Source organism: Taudactylus pleione, unplaced genomic scaffold (assembly GCF_031769625.1).
Source record: "Taudactylus pleione unplaced genomic scaffold, aTauple2 ptg000087l, whole genome shotgun sequence".
In the NCBI taxonomy this organism is placed as follows: domain Eukaryota; kingdom Metazoa; phylum Chordata; class Amphibia; order Anura; family Myobatrachidae; genus Taudactylus; species Taudactylus pleione.
The window spans coordinates 4,203,551-4,218,985 of NW_028284489.1; the positions used below are offsets into that span (position 1 = coordinate 4,203,551).

The following is a 15,435-nucleotide window of genomic DNA, read 5'->3' on the forward strand; positions in this document are numbered from 1 at the left end:
TGCACTGTCCACTACTTACCCTCTCTTCTTGACCTGGCCTGCACTCGAGGCCTGTCACTTGCTAAATAAATGGTCCTCTCTCTGGCAGCGCTCACAGTCGTAGTCCCTCCGGCTCCTTCTTCTCCCGCAGACTCCCAGAAGCACAAGCGGAGCCAGCGTGCAGCGCGTGATGACGTCATCGCGGCCGGCGTCCAGCACCACACACAAGCACAGAGATTCTCTGTGCCTGTGTGTGTCTCTGGATGCCGGCGCGATGACAGAATTAGCTGAGCGCTGAAGGCGGCGGCGTGAAGGACCAGCGGCATCCAGCTCATGGAGTCGGCGGGGACCAAGTGCGGTGGAGATGTATCTGAGAAGGGTGTGGCCCGCGGGTGTGAGTGCTGCTCTTCTTGGTGTCACCCCTTTGAAGGGTGACACTCGGTGCGGGCCGCACCCCCCGCACCTACCTAGTGACGCCACTGTGGAAGCTACTTGTTGTGGCTTGGGAGCCGTAGTTGATAGGTGGTAGCGTGGGAGCTATTGGTTGCGGCTTGGGAGCCGTAGATGATAGATGGTAGCATGGAAGCTACTTGTTGCGGCTTGGGAGCCGTAGTAGATAGATGGTAGCGTGGAAGCTACTGGTTGCGGATTGGGAAGCCGAATGGAGATGGTGGTAGCAGGATTGCTGGACACAGCAGGTTTTCAGATAGAACTGGTCTAGGAACCAGCATGAGCCTGGGATACACTTGTACCCAGAGATACGGCCATAGCATAAGCTGTACACCACGGAACAAAACAAGCTGTTCAGGTTCAGAATGCTATTAGCGGAGGATAGATATACCCTGGGTCTGGCAGCAATTGGAGGATACGGACAGGTGGTCTGGCAGTAGTATTCTGAGTGGTGGAAGGCACAACATGCAGAGGGAGTAATCATCTCTGCAGCCCTTGAGAATCAGGACCACACCTGCGATTCCAATTAAGACTAGCAATGCTCACAGACAGAGGAGAGTCCAGGTGGCTAATCACTGTGGGAAGCAGAGCAGTCTGCACACACAGAAATGTTACAACCAGCATGATTCAGAGCAGATCTCCCAGGTGAATTACAAACACAGATCCATGGAGCAGCTGGCAGAGGTAAGTCCAAAGCAAAGGCAAAAACTAGCCACGGTTGTGACAGTTAACAGGAAAATATAGCCATACAGGGAAAAGGGATGGTGATGGAGGTGGTAAGAGATGCATAAAAGAACTGTAAACACAGTTTACTGCCAGGTCCAATAACAAAATACAGGTTGAGTCTCCCATATCCAAATATTCCGAAATACGGAATATTTTTGGCATGCCTGAGATAAAGAAACCTTTGCTTTTTGATGGTTCAATGTACACAAACTTTGCCTAAGGCACAGAATTATTAATAAAAATATTGTAGAAAATTACCTTCAGGCTGTGTGTATAAGGTGTATATAACACATAAATGCATTCTGTGTGTATATTGGGGTCCTATTCCCAAGATATTTCATTATGGTATGCAATTATTCCAAAATACGGAATATTCCGTTATCCAAAATACCCCTGGTCCCAAGCATTTTGGATATGGGAGACTCAATGTGTAGTATATAAATCATACCAAACAAATAACAGCATTAAATATATGTAACATTGTTTCATTAATTATGTATATATAAATAAACTCATACAGGCAGTGAAAATTGAATGTATATAAAATAGTTTGCTTTATTTAGGAGAGCCAAAGGTAAGAAGTTTACAAATGTATATATATCCTTAAGTGAACCTATGTCTCTAATGCAGCCAAATAACATTGTAGGACCTGGTGACAGGTCTGCTTTAATATGTTCTACAGTATTTCTTATTTTTTTTATGATTATTGTAGCTCATTAAAGATGGAAAGTTTAGTTTATTTTGCAATACACAGTTTGCGTCATAATTTGGAACTGTTTGACTCTTGGTGAAAAATGTAAATGAAGAGGAATTTCTAAGAGTGTTTACTCTAATTGAAGTGCACCTTACTGAGAATGCTTATCATGCGTAACTAATTGTCAAGTGGTGCTACAGAGATATACACAGTTCACTTTGTTGGTGAAAAAATGTGCTGTGTGTGGAAATTTAATAAGTACGTCCTTAGAGATTATCTAGAGCACAGGTTCTCAAACTCGGTCCTCAGTACCCCAAACAGTGCATGTTTTCCAGGTCTCCTCATAGAATCACAAATTAAATAATTAGTTCCACCTGTGAATATTTTAAAATGTGTCAGTGAGTAATGAATACACCTCTGCACCTGCTGGGTGGCCTGGAAAATGAGAACTGTGTGGGGTCCTGAGGACTGAGTTTGAGAACCATTGATCTAGGGCAGTGGTTCTCAAACTCTGTCCTCAGGACCCCATACAGTGCATGTATTCCTGGTCACCCAGCAGGTGCACAGGGGTATTCATTACTCACTGACACATTTTAAAAGATATACAGGTGGAGCTAATTAGTTTAATTGTGATTCTGTGAGGAGACCTGGAAAACATGCACTGTTTGGGGTCATGAGGACCAAGTTTGAGAACCTGATCTAGTGGTTTAAAATATCCCTCAATCTATGGAGTCCAAACTTTCCCTTCAGCTTCTTTACAATGAAATATCATTAAAACCTGAACTGTAATGGCGGAGTTTTGGGAACCTCTGTGCTAACAGATTTATTTACTAAGCAGCATTTTTAAATACCGCCAATCTTTGATGGTTTTACACACATGACTTATAGCGACATCATATTAAATACAAACCAGACATGTTTTTCATGTAATATTAATGTCCTTTAAATCCCCAAAACGGCCAAAACCATCAAATATCATTGATTTAAAAAGGAGCTTTGTAAATAAATCCTTAACTCACTTTGAAAATAATACAGTATATATTAATATTATGGACATATATGTATGTAAACTAATTCCAACTTGGGATAACTTGTATTTTGTGTATGGTTTTTCCTTAATGAAGTATGTTATTTAAAATAAAATTATAATGAAAAGAACCCACAAGATCATTATCTTGCTAGTGGCCTGTGGTTTACTGGTGTCTCTGTACACCTGCTGTAACCAGAGTGAAAGTCATATACATGTAAAGCACACACAGTGCTTCAAAGCAATTTTCTTGTGCGTGCATCATTACCCAGAACCCTTACAACACAACATGGCAAAATCATTAACCATCCACTTTAACTCTTCCAAGTTCATTTCACTGCACATCTGTTTTAGAGTAAAATGATTGGGGAGGTTGGGAATGACCAAACTACTCAGAACAGATTTCCTTCTTCCTATATTTTAAAATGAGCTATCAATATCATAATCGAGGCTCATTAAGTACTGGACTCATTAAGCTTTCTCTGAATTTGCAGTCATTTCTGTAGCACATTTCCCCTAGGCTAACTGTGGTTTTTTTTTTTTTTTTTACTCTGGTTTCATAATTCTTCTGTAATTCTTTGAAAAATATTTCTAACTTTGGAATAAATCTTGAAAGGATACCTCGTCAGGACTGATTATGTCTTGATGAGCTCCCCCTCCCATTCCGCTAAGCAAATGCACAGAATATGTTTTTTCTCAAGGGTTGACTTGAATAATTAGATGGAAGTAAAACATTCCTTTGGTTTGAAAATTCCGTTCATGTCTTTCATTTTACTAAATCACTAAAGTGCTTTACATAGACCATAGCAGTAGTTAAAAGACCACTATTTGTTCAGTGTGTGGTAAACTTAAAATAAATCTAATTTTCATGGTATAAATACCAAAAAGGCGTAATGAGTACCATCCATATTGTAAGAATGGACATTTTATTGACATAGAAATGAGGAAAATCATGGCCACCCAAACTGCTGTTATTCTTTCTGATGGTATATATATATATATATATATATATATATATAAAAGCACAATGTTTAAACTAATTGTCCACTGATCTGTAATAATCTTTTTTCACCTACAGTATTATATGGGATAGTATTGTCTAAATCCTCTCTGCGTAGAAAATATGTCATTCTACCTATTCCCCAAGACAGCCAGGTAATCCCAGATTTGGCCAACAAAAAATGTATATTCATGTTTTAAGTACACACCGATGTGTCCTCTTGCATCTTTGCCGCTTGCATGGCAAATGTGTGCACGCATCGCGCCATTCAATTTGCTGTGTATGCGTGCGACGCGGTACACCATGCAGCGGCTGTGTTCGCACCATGTGACTCGCGCCATATGGCAAAGATGCTTGTGCATAGGGCCACTTTCACTATTCAAAAGGACATAAACCTTTACAACAGATCAATATTTGCAGCCTCTGGATCTCGTCCTGTACGGTAGTTCATGCACAAAATTGTTACTTGTAATAAAGACAGACAAGGGAGGGATACATCAAGCATCGAATTTTGGATGTGATGCATTCCCCCATTGATTGCTTAAATCTACATGCATACTGCGTTACTAAATGTCGTTTTGCATGCAAAGGACAGCTCTTCCAATAAGAACTGTCCTGTGCGGTGTGGGGACTTCCGTGTTTATGACCTGGGAGTCCATCTGCGCATGCGTGGCCTGCTAGGAACCCTGGGAGGGATCCCATTAGATCCTTCTCGGGGAAAACTCCAATAAGAAGCCCATAGGCTTCTATTAGGCAACTATAGATTCAAAATGTGGGGATAATTCAGAGATGTGCGCTAATCCGATGGTTAGAGCACACATCTCCGATTGTGCCATTCTGCACCTGCTCATAACCCGTACTGTGCATGTGCAGTACGGGTTCTGCGTGACCACATGCAGAGCGGCAGCAGACTGTCAAAAAAACCAACACATTTTGTAATGGGCATACAAATATTGAGTAACCCCAGTTTGCAGTTGCAAAAGTAGATTTCTCTGGGCTTGCATTGTTGCTGAATTTACGCAGCTCTGGCATGCGATGAAGCAATCCCGTCACTTTTATCACACCGCAGAGACTGGTTCACTTCAGCAAAATACTACATGTTTACAATCCCGACTCACCAATTCTCATCATTTTTAATACATTCAGCTTTCATTAATATTCTCTAATAGCTTCCTGCATAAAACGAGTGTTGAAAACTAAACAAATATTTTATATTAAGTTAAAATCTCTGGAATCTCTAATATGATTCATTCGACATGATAATGAGACTGTTGTAGATTTTTTAAGTGGCATTTCACATTCTGCTCGTAGATAAGTAGACTCCATCATTATTTCATTGATCTTGGCATAATGATAGAAAGATATTTGTGTATAGTTTCTCCATCCCCCTAACTTTGAAGTGCTCAATGAAATCTAAAAATGACTGAGATTTTTTTACTACCTCATATAATTTGAAAATAACCTTTTTTGAAGACCAGAAACTTAGAATAAAATCAGCATCATATGTTTTTCAAAGAATGGTGTTTTTTTTTACACATTTACAAGATTATTTGCAGCCCTATGTGCAGATTATGTGCCATCCTTCTGTACTTTAGACATCAATACTGCACAAAGATTCGGAGAATTTCTGCTTTGCTTCCTTGGGTTAGAAATGAGATAAACACAGAAGTTCTCTGCTTTCTGTAAACCTATCCTTTATTTGCTTTCCCTTTTTTTGTAAAAAAATGTATTCAAGACATAAAAAATGACTTATGCGAGCCATATACCTATATGCGATACCCTGTTTTACCGAAGCCGGTCTGTTGAACGGCGTTCATTTCCGGCGATCGGTAAAATATTACATTTTACAATCCCGACTCACCGATTCTCATCATTTCGAGATTGTCCTAAATGTTGGATATTTCCTGATTCCCCGACCCAGGAATCAGCAGAACCAGGAATTGCCCCGATTGCTGAATGATTTATGGGCCCTATTAGGTATACTGACAATAATGGAATTCAATAAAGAACACCTGTCATAACATGCCATGCCATGCCAGTAAAGTCATATGTAGACTGGAAGGTACATTAATAGTGTTACAGAACGTAAAGAAAGAAAGTCAAGAAATTTACATAATAGTTCAATCTACTATTCACTCATACTGTAGGTTTTTTGCAGTCAAACTACAGTATATAAAGGAAACGGTAAAAATGGGTGGGCGGGGGAGGAAAAAACGGGGAAGAAAATAAAAGAAAAGCAATAGGAAGAGGATGGGAATATCCAAAATCAAGCCATAATCTGTAAAAAACCATACAGCAGAAATATTTAATTGATGGGTCATTCAGCAATATACAGGTTACATACCACTGAAAACCTGTTTTTTAACTTAAGATTGAATGGTAGATGAATGGCAATAAAGCTTCCCCAAATTATTCAACAGTCCCAAAGAGAGTGACACAAAGTAGCAGGAGAATTAGAATAAGTCAAACGTTTAGGAGTATCAGTAATGCCAATAGGGTAAACTCATAAAGGTGATAAATAACCCATATAAAAAACTCCATAAAGCATTTTTCTCTAATGGTGCATAACCACTACACGACTAATGAATGACTGAACGATAACGACATTGTTCTCGTTCAATCGTTCTTTATACTGTGCAGTGGACATTGTGCCCACACTGAACGATATGTCGTTCAGTGCAGGCACCCTCCCTCATCCTCGAACAAGAGCGCGCATCGCTGGTCGTTGCCAGCATATTCACTGCACGATTAATGAGCGATTGAACAATAACAATGTGTAGAGGATATGCGCCAATGGAAAGAACAGCTTGATTAAAGGTCTATTAAAGGTCATAGAGTTGCATGTGGCAAGATCAACTAGGTATCTAAGATAATTTAGGGGGATATTTATCAAAGCTTGGCGAGAGATAAAGTGGTGAGAAATAAAGTACCAACCAATCAGCTCCTGTCATTTTTTTCAAACAAAGCCTGTAAAATGACATAAGTTTATTGACTGGTTGGTAATTCATCGCTTTACACTTTCTCTCTCCAAGCTTTGATAAATCTTCCACTAAGGGGCGTATTCAAGTAGCAGCAATAATATCACCGGCATTAAAATTGTCTGATTACACTGGCAAAATTGTCCGACTATTGCATGCGCGATCCCGTTTTCGCCATAAAACAGGTGATAACGGTAGGTGTGATAAAAAGCAGGCGAAAATAGGGCGAAAAAGTCAGGTCATGCAGGAAATGGTGTCTGTACCCCAAAAAATGGCTGACGTACATTGGAAATTAATGTAGAAGTGGCTGTACTAAAAGTGTTTAGGGTACTTAAATTGCGTCGGTTGGCAGTAATTTGCATATTTGAAAAAAAGAGAAAAAAAATGACAGCTATTTTTTTCCAGGAAATTGGGGGTACGTTAAAATTGGTACAAGTATATTTTCATGTCATAAAAGCACACTTTTAAAATACATAAAAAAAAACGCCTGCTGCAACCACGTGCAATGTTTAAATCACTTGACGCATCCATATAGCCCCCCAAAATACCAGACCCAATACGTAAAACCCATTTCATCGATTTTTTTTTCACCCAAAATTTGACTGGTCATTTTTCGCCAAATTACACAATTTTACGAAAAGCTTTTGGGGTCATTTATTAATAGGGGGTGTTTAAAGGGTTCTTAAAGAAATCCACACATTTTCAGGCAAAAATATGGGTTTGCATTTTTTTTTACCTGGTCTGAGATGGTGAAAACTTTTTGCCTGTTTCTCACTATTTGATTATCATGTGTGCGATTATTTACCACAAAAACGGCACTTATCACACCTAATTGAAACCGGCCCTTAGTCCCGTCTGCCCAAAATCTAAACGGGAATGTAGTTTGCCCTTTTTTTAAATCAAAATTGAGCAACAGAGACAGGAGCAACGATTGGAATGAATTTAGTTTCCAAGCCTTTCTAACCTTGCACCAACAGATTTTGTTGATATCGATAAAGGGGGTCTTAACTTAAGTATTGTGGTGGTTTTTAGGAATATGTAAATAAGAAATTAAATTGATCCTTGAAGTAATTGCTGTTTCAAGGAAGAAGTAGTGTAAACATTTTGTGAGGACAGCCAGTCATTTATATAACGGCAGATCACTGCTTGATTATACTACAGGAGATGAGGAAAGAGTATTCCCCCTTCAGATTTATTCCTTTGTAGTACTTTTAAACTAATTTAGATTTTATTACATTCAAATGAAATGGCAAAAGGCCAAATTTAGCAGCTTATCATCCTGGTAAGCAGAAGAAGAGGAAGGACTTGCAGTGGATATACAAGTTTTGTGAAGATGACCATTTTTTTTTAATTTGCACATCCTGAGCAGAATACTTTTACATTTTTCCAACATTTAAGTTCCATCAAGAGTTTGTCAATTAGTACATTAGAGTTGAAATCATATAAGTGTATTTTTTTAGGGAGGTAAATGTCTAGATGTAAGGTGTACTATCGTGTGCCCAGATGAGAATCAAATGTTTACCCCAGGAATGGCATGTAACTGGTGACAGAACTAAATATTTAGTAATATTAACAGCAAAGCATGAAATGAGTCCAAAGATGGACTCATGGGGTGGTGCGACATTTGCCATGGCACAGGGCACCGCATCACAGAGGGTGCTGTTCCAGCCTGTCAATTTTCTATTTATTATCATTCTCACTTGTAGATTCCTCTTATTTTATCCTCAACAGCGCCTGGCCTCCCCTATCTCTTCCCTGGCCCTTCCCCATGAGGCCATGGCCCTCTTTTCGGTGCGCTTATGTGTCTATTTAAAAAAAGGGGGGGCACCAATGCTCTTTTTGGCACAGGGCACCAAAAAGTCTAGTTACGGCTCTCTACAGATACATTTACATAATAATAAAGATTCAGTAAACTAGAGGTGGGGCCAGTCAAGGGGGGATCCAGGTACTCAGAAACCCCTCCTGCATGCACCACTGCTTGTGCTAATGCAAGTATCTGCCTGTTCATGTTGAATATCTGTCTTTCTTCTTACGGAAGGAGAGGCTGCCCACTGTTTAACCATCTAAAGCCACAGCCATTATCATTAGTATTGGGACATACTCCTACCCTATGCTGGGTGCAAAAGATTAATCTGAAACAGGCATCCCATCACTGACTACTAGCATGGAAGCCTACCTACATACCTACGACATTCCCATTAGACTCACACAGGATGGATTAGTTTTGTGCAATCGCATAGTACTCGTAGCATCCCAGAAACGTCTATTTAAAGAAAGAGTGATCTGTCAATGGATGGATCAATCTGTCCGCACTTTCAAACTCTGATTGTTGCATATGCATGGTACGGCACATGTACAGTTGGCTATTGTTTTCCAAGGTTGCAGATATTGGCGCAATTTGTCCATATTTGAACTTGCAAATCAGCAATAGTCTTTACCAGCTGGGTGTGTAGAGAGAGGCGGTTGATAAATGGGATTAACTACTTATTTTAGAATTGCAGTGCTTGCTAACATTTCCCTCATTGACTAAGATGGACCATTAGCCAGTTGAGAAACAGCTAGCTTGGGAAAACCACTTCAGATTTGCTGAGGACAATTAAATCAGCAATGCACTCTAGCCTTGGTTTCTCACTGCTTTAGTGGGAATCAGCCCTGGATGTATAGAGCTGTTACTGATTGTTTGAGGATGCTGTTTTTCTTTGGGACTATTGATGTAATTTATTAAACTATAACGAAACTAGAGATGTGCACAGACCTCCGTGTAAGTGTTTTGTTTTTTCAACAATCATGTAATTTGGACCTGTTTTGTTCCTACAGTATTATTAACCTCAATAACATTAATTTCCAGTCATTTTCATTCAATTTTGACCACCTCACAGCTCACAATATTGTTTTTACCCATAATGGCCAAAAGCTGCAGCGAGCTGACTGGCCGCTAAACTAAGAAACATAGCAGCTGCACAAACACGTGGCAGTTTAAAAAAGAATATAGCACAACTAGTAAACACAGTGGCACTGCAGTGGCAGACAGGATGGCAATGTAATATAATCTATATGATGCTATAAAATGTTTTCAATAATGAAGAACTAGATCGAGGCCAGAGGCCAGCACAAGTAAATGAAGGTTGTAGTATTTTTGGAAACCAGGAAAAGAATTGATTGCTTGCTTACAGAAAGCAACCATAAAGAAAAACAAATCAGAGACATGGAAGACACAATCAGAAAAACCAGAATCCAAAAACACAATGAGCTTGATTGATTAATTTTAGTGTTAATAATTTAACTATAAAAAAATCAGAGAAATTGAAAACACTACTACAAAACAAGCATTCAATATCCCAATGAGATTTGATTCCTTAGGATTCAAGGCAGAGTAACAGCTAGCCAATTTGAATAATTATTAATTATATGATTATATGATACTAGTCTGTATCTGCTGAGAAGCTGCAGGAAATGGTGCCTATATGACTAGATGAGATGGATGGCATTGCAAGGTACAAATGAACATGAACTTCCCAGTAAAGTACAGTAAAATACAATACACTGCCTGTCAAACACACACAAGCTTGGCAAAGCCCATAATGAAAAGTGATGCACGATGCAATTGTCCTTGGGTCCTCCTACCCACCCTTATGTTGTATTTTAAAAAAGATATGCACAGTTTAACAAACCAAGCACTTCATGGCTGAAGTGCTTGGTTTGATTGGTAGCTTATTTTGTTGGTGTACAATGAGCTTAAGGCAGATAACAGTATCGTTAATCTTGTCTACAGTTGGAAGATGCCATTATCATCCTCATCCTTATCAGTGTTCTTAATATCATCATCACCATACAATATTAGCTCATCCCCACTGGAATCCACCATTATAGTAGTACTGTATGTTGTAATTGGCAGCAATAGTCTTCCTCATAGAATTTGTAGTTCATTTTTATGAACATCGGTTTTTCCACAGTTTTAGGAAGTAGCCCCCTAAGCCGATTGCTCACAAGGTTCCCGGCTGTGCTAAGCACTCTTTCTGAGTATACACTGAGTGAGCAGCTTAAGTAAAGCAAAACTAGTTTGTACAAGGGGCTACAAATACCTTTTTTTTCTTCCAGTTTTCTAAGGGGCTGTGTGACATTTTAATTTGTACATTGTTATTAAAATAATCATCCACCTTCTATTGATACTTACTGTATCAGATTGAGTCATGGTAGTTGTCACGACCAGGGTTTCGCGACGTGGAGGTTTGCAGTCCTTGCCGGTGAGGCGCTGTGGCGTGGTCCTTCCGGCAAGGGAGCTGGTGCGTGGAGACTGGCATTGGGTGTGCGCAGGGGTCTCCCAGTGTTGGGCCATCATGGCAATGGTAAGTCTAGCGGCATCTCAGCACCACAGGTACATGGGCGCGGCCATCTTGCCTTAGGACATGTGACATAGTGGGCCTATCTGGATGCGTCAGCCACTCACGCTCTGCTGCTGGGTACTTAAGGGGGTTTAGAGCTTCCTGTTCACAGCGTCAGCTATTAGAGTGAGTTCTCTGCGCTCCTGAACCTTAGCCTTGTGCTTCGGTGCTTGTCCTAGCTCCTTGCCAGCCTCTGGCTCCCTGCATAATCTGGAATGCTCTGCCCTGCCTTGCACTCCGCTGGAGATCAGCCCTGCACCTTCCACCAGACCCACTCCTGCCTGAACCTGTCTCCTCAGTTGACCCATTCCTGTGCAGTGATCCCTCAGCATTTCTGGATTTCCCTTCAGCCATTATCACAGCATTTATGGATTTCCCTTCAGTCTCTATCACAGCATTACCAGACTTCCCTTCAGCCATTATCACAGCATTACTGGATTTCCCTCTGTCACTGTTCAGCATACCTGAATATTCACTTCACTTTCACAACCTAACTGGATTCACCTGATTCATCTCTGTCACTGATCTGGACATTTGTTTACTCCCATCCACCTCAGTCTCCTTCAGTCACATATTAACTCTGTCATTACTGGACTTTAGTTATAATATTGTTCATATCTACCAACATTCACATTAAACAACCCACCTTTTAATTTAAACCTGTTCCGGTGTCTATTCCTGTTTCCAACCCGGGTCCACAACAAACAGTGGGCCTGATTCAGAGCCGCTCGTAAGCGGCCGCTCGTTCGCTCTGAGCGATGTTCGCACAACTGCGCATGCATATGGGTCGGAGTGGAGATCTGAACGCAGGCGTGCCTAACGGTCAAAAGGGCGTTTAATGGGAGTGCATAATTAGTAAAGGAGCGTCATCGACCACGTCACTTGGTTTTCTTTTAGCCTGAACTGCTCACAGTGATAGCGGTAAGAAAATCCTACCACAACCACTGCGAGCAGTTCAGATGCCTTTCGATGTTCCCGATTAATTTAATAAATACCGGAGATGATGTGTGATGCGAACGGCAAAGGGGCGTCTTTACAAAATAGCGAGTGCATTTTTCAAACGCTCGCTCAGACATAGAGGCGTCAACACACAGCAAAGAGCAAGCGCTCAATTTAAATATCCGGACCCTTTTTTAGAACGACCGTCCGCTAATAGCGTCCGGCTCTGAATCAGGCCCACAGTCCCTAACAGTAATAGTGTAAATAATTTTGGACAATTCTTTTAAGCCTGACCAAATGTCATAATGGTGTTTCACTCTGGTGCGCTGAGTTGACTCATTATCACCAGTGGGTCTCTTGGGAAAGGTCTGGTTTTGTCCTGATGCAGGAGACGTTGTCGTTTCATGTGCCACTTCAGCTGACAACTTGCTTGCAAGGAACTCTTTGCATCTCTTAAGAATTGTGTCAGTTGGAAAGAAAGACATTATGAATGACTCAAAGTTAGGAGCAAGCTAGGTTGCCAAAATGTAGTGATCCAATCGCAAGATGTTGTATAACCTTTGGTCCTGGAGAAGGGAATAAAAACTTAATCTACAAGTCCAACATACTTAGCTTAATCGCTTCATTTCATCTCCTCCTTTTGGTTTCTTTAGCTGTTTTTCCTGACTCAGGCTGGCAGTGTCTCAACTCAGGTAATTGTTTTATGCAAGATACTGAAACCATTTGATATAGTAACCAGAGAGTATTCTCAACTGTGTTGGATTATGGTACATTCTCCCTCCTTTCCCTAAGTCATGGTATGCAGTGTAGGTTTGGATGGCTTTTTGCTGTTCCTCCAGTCGCTGAAGCATATAAAGGGTGGAATTCCTCCTGGTTACTACCTCTTGCTTCAGTTGGTGAAATGGCAAATAGAACTGTTTAACATGTGGTTGCTGAATGCCGAAAATGGGCAGAAATTTTACGAGCCACAGACAGCGTCTCCGGCAACCACCTGTGATTGTTTTCAAAATTTTGAACCACCAAGTGTATTGTGTGTGCAAAACATAATAGGTGCTCGAATTTACCCAGTTGTAATGTTCGTATAATGTTACTTGCATTATCAGAAATGACAAATCCTGAGGAGAGTCTATGCGGACTAAGCCATCATTATGCTTGTTAGTGAAGTTGGTGATAGAGAGAGTAGCCTGCCTGCGAATGAGCTGGTAAGGTGAGGTACATACTGCTTGTGATGAAGGCGATACACCTACCCAGTGGGCTGTCACAGTCATGTAATCTTAAGTTTGACCAGTACCGCGTGTCATTATATTTGTAGTTAAGTGGATACTTGGCACAATGGCTTTTTCTAGGCCAAAATTATTTTTTTGAACTTCTTCGTACATGCAAATAATTGCTGTTCTGATAAAATGGAATCAAGATTTAATTTAGTAGTGGGGACACAGGACCTTACTTCCTCTTGCAAATGATTGTTTCCCAGTCAATTGTTGTTTAAAACTACTTAGTCTGCTTGGTCCTCTTCTGTGATGAGGATTCACCCCCAGCAGCAACAGCTGCCCTAGCGAGCACGGATTCTTCTGGAGTCAGTTTGCCTTCACACATTGGATGCAGGAGGGCTAACTCCAATTATTAATGAGATTGATGATGAAGGTGTTGGCAGTGGAGATTGCATGTGCTGGGATATATCCATGCTGTTTCTAGTTGATGCTGGACGAAATAATTTGTGTGAACTCACTGCACACAACATAACAGTGAGGATGTTCATAGATGGTTAACGTCCCTAGCTCTCCTTACTTTGGCTTTACAAATGGTACAGATAGCTTGACAAATGTTGTCAGGATTTGGGTAAAAATAAATCCACACAAAAGACATGGCTTTTTTTGGTCTTATTGCCAGGTATGACAATGGCCTTCTTCTTGTCACTGGCAAGAACTGCTTCCACTGGTGGCTGACTTGCTTTCACACAAACAACATCCTCCTTCTGAATTTTATCAACTTCTTGTCCAGCACATTTATCAACAACATCCTTCTTAGCATCAGGTACACAAATATCCCCCTCATCTTGCTGCACATCCACAGTAGCGTCCTCAATTATCTCTATTTTTACTGCTGCTCATCCTCACATTGCACAGGGTGCAGCCATGGTGGAGGGAGGCTTCTCTATGATTACAGTGTTCGAAGTGTCGGACTGACACATATCACTTGTGGACACCCTTAGGGGTGTATTTACCAAAGTGACAGTTTTTAGAAATGGAAATGTTGCCCATAGCAACCAATTAGATTTTAGTTAACATTTAACTAGCACTTTCTAGAAGATAATAGCTAGAATCTGATTGCTTGCTATGGGAAACATCTCAATTTCTAAAAACTCTCACTTTAGTAAATATACCCCTTAGACTCTGCTCAAGAATTTGTGAAGACACAGTTTGATCTTCAGCTTTAGTGTCTTTTTTGTGCACTGATTTCCTTGTGGTGGGACCTTTAGAATCAGAACAAGATGGTGTTGCATGTAAGGTTACATGAGATGCCTGTCTGTGTTTGGCCCCGGCTTCCACAATAGGCATTCTATGGCATGAAATAGCAGTAGCAGGACTACCACTCAGAAAGAAAGGCTATGGTCTGAGCCTTTTCTTACCACTGCATGTGATATATGGTATGTTGGCAGTTGTAAGTTTTACAGCAGTAAATTTTCCCTTTATTGTTAGAGGTGATGTTTTTCATAAGGAGGACTGGCATTACAGGGCACTCCAAAAAGTTCTTTAATGCAGCATTCTCTAATTTGTTTGGCTGGATCATTCTGTTATGAACCGCCTGGAGTGCAGTGGAACCACAAATCAGGGAACGTAAAAGTGAATACAGAATGATGTTTATTGAGGGTAATAATTGATGGCAGGGGAGAGCAGACAAGCTTGGGAGTACAAATATTATGGACACAGCAAAATTTTGAAATGCAGACATAGAGTAAATATGGTGAGTCCTGAATAAGCACTGACTGACATGAATATACTGGACAAGGCAAAACCTGGAAGTGCAGACCCAGGGTAAGTACGGGGATTCCTGAATAAGCACTGACTGGCATGAATATACTGGACAAGGTAAAACTTGGAAGTACAGACCCAGGGTAAGTACGGGGAGTCCTGAATAAGCACTGGTATGAATAAACTGGACACGGTAGTCCCAGATTATTAAATAATAAAGTAGACATTAACTCAGAGTCCAGAGTGATAATAATGGTAGACACAAATTAAGTCCTAGATAAATAAACA

At 40.6% G+C, this 15,435-nt stretch overlaps 1 protein-coding gene across 2 annotated transcripts in view; it reads left to right on the top strand.

The window, feature by feature from the left end:
• The first annotated feature begins 1,008 nt into the window (after window positions 1–1,008).
• Window positions 1,009–15,435, top strand: part of CRLF1 (cytokine receptor like factor 1) — a 217,563-nt gene continuing 203,136 nt past the window's right edge. For both annotated transcript variants that reach the window (XM_088468997.1, XM_088468999.1), the window contains exon 1: window positions 1,009–1,113. The gene's annotated coding sequence lies outside the window, so the exon portion shown is untranslated. The remainder of the gene's footprint in view (window positions 1,114–15,435) is intronic.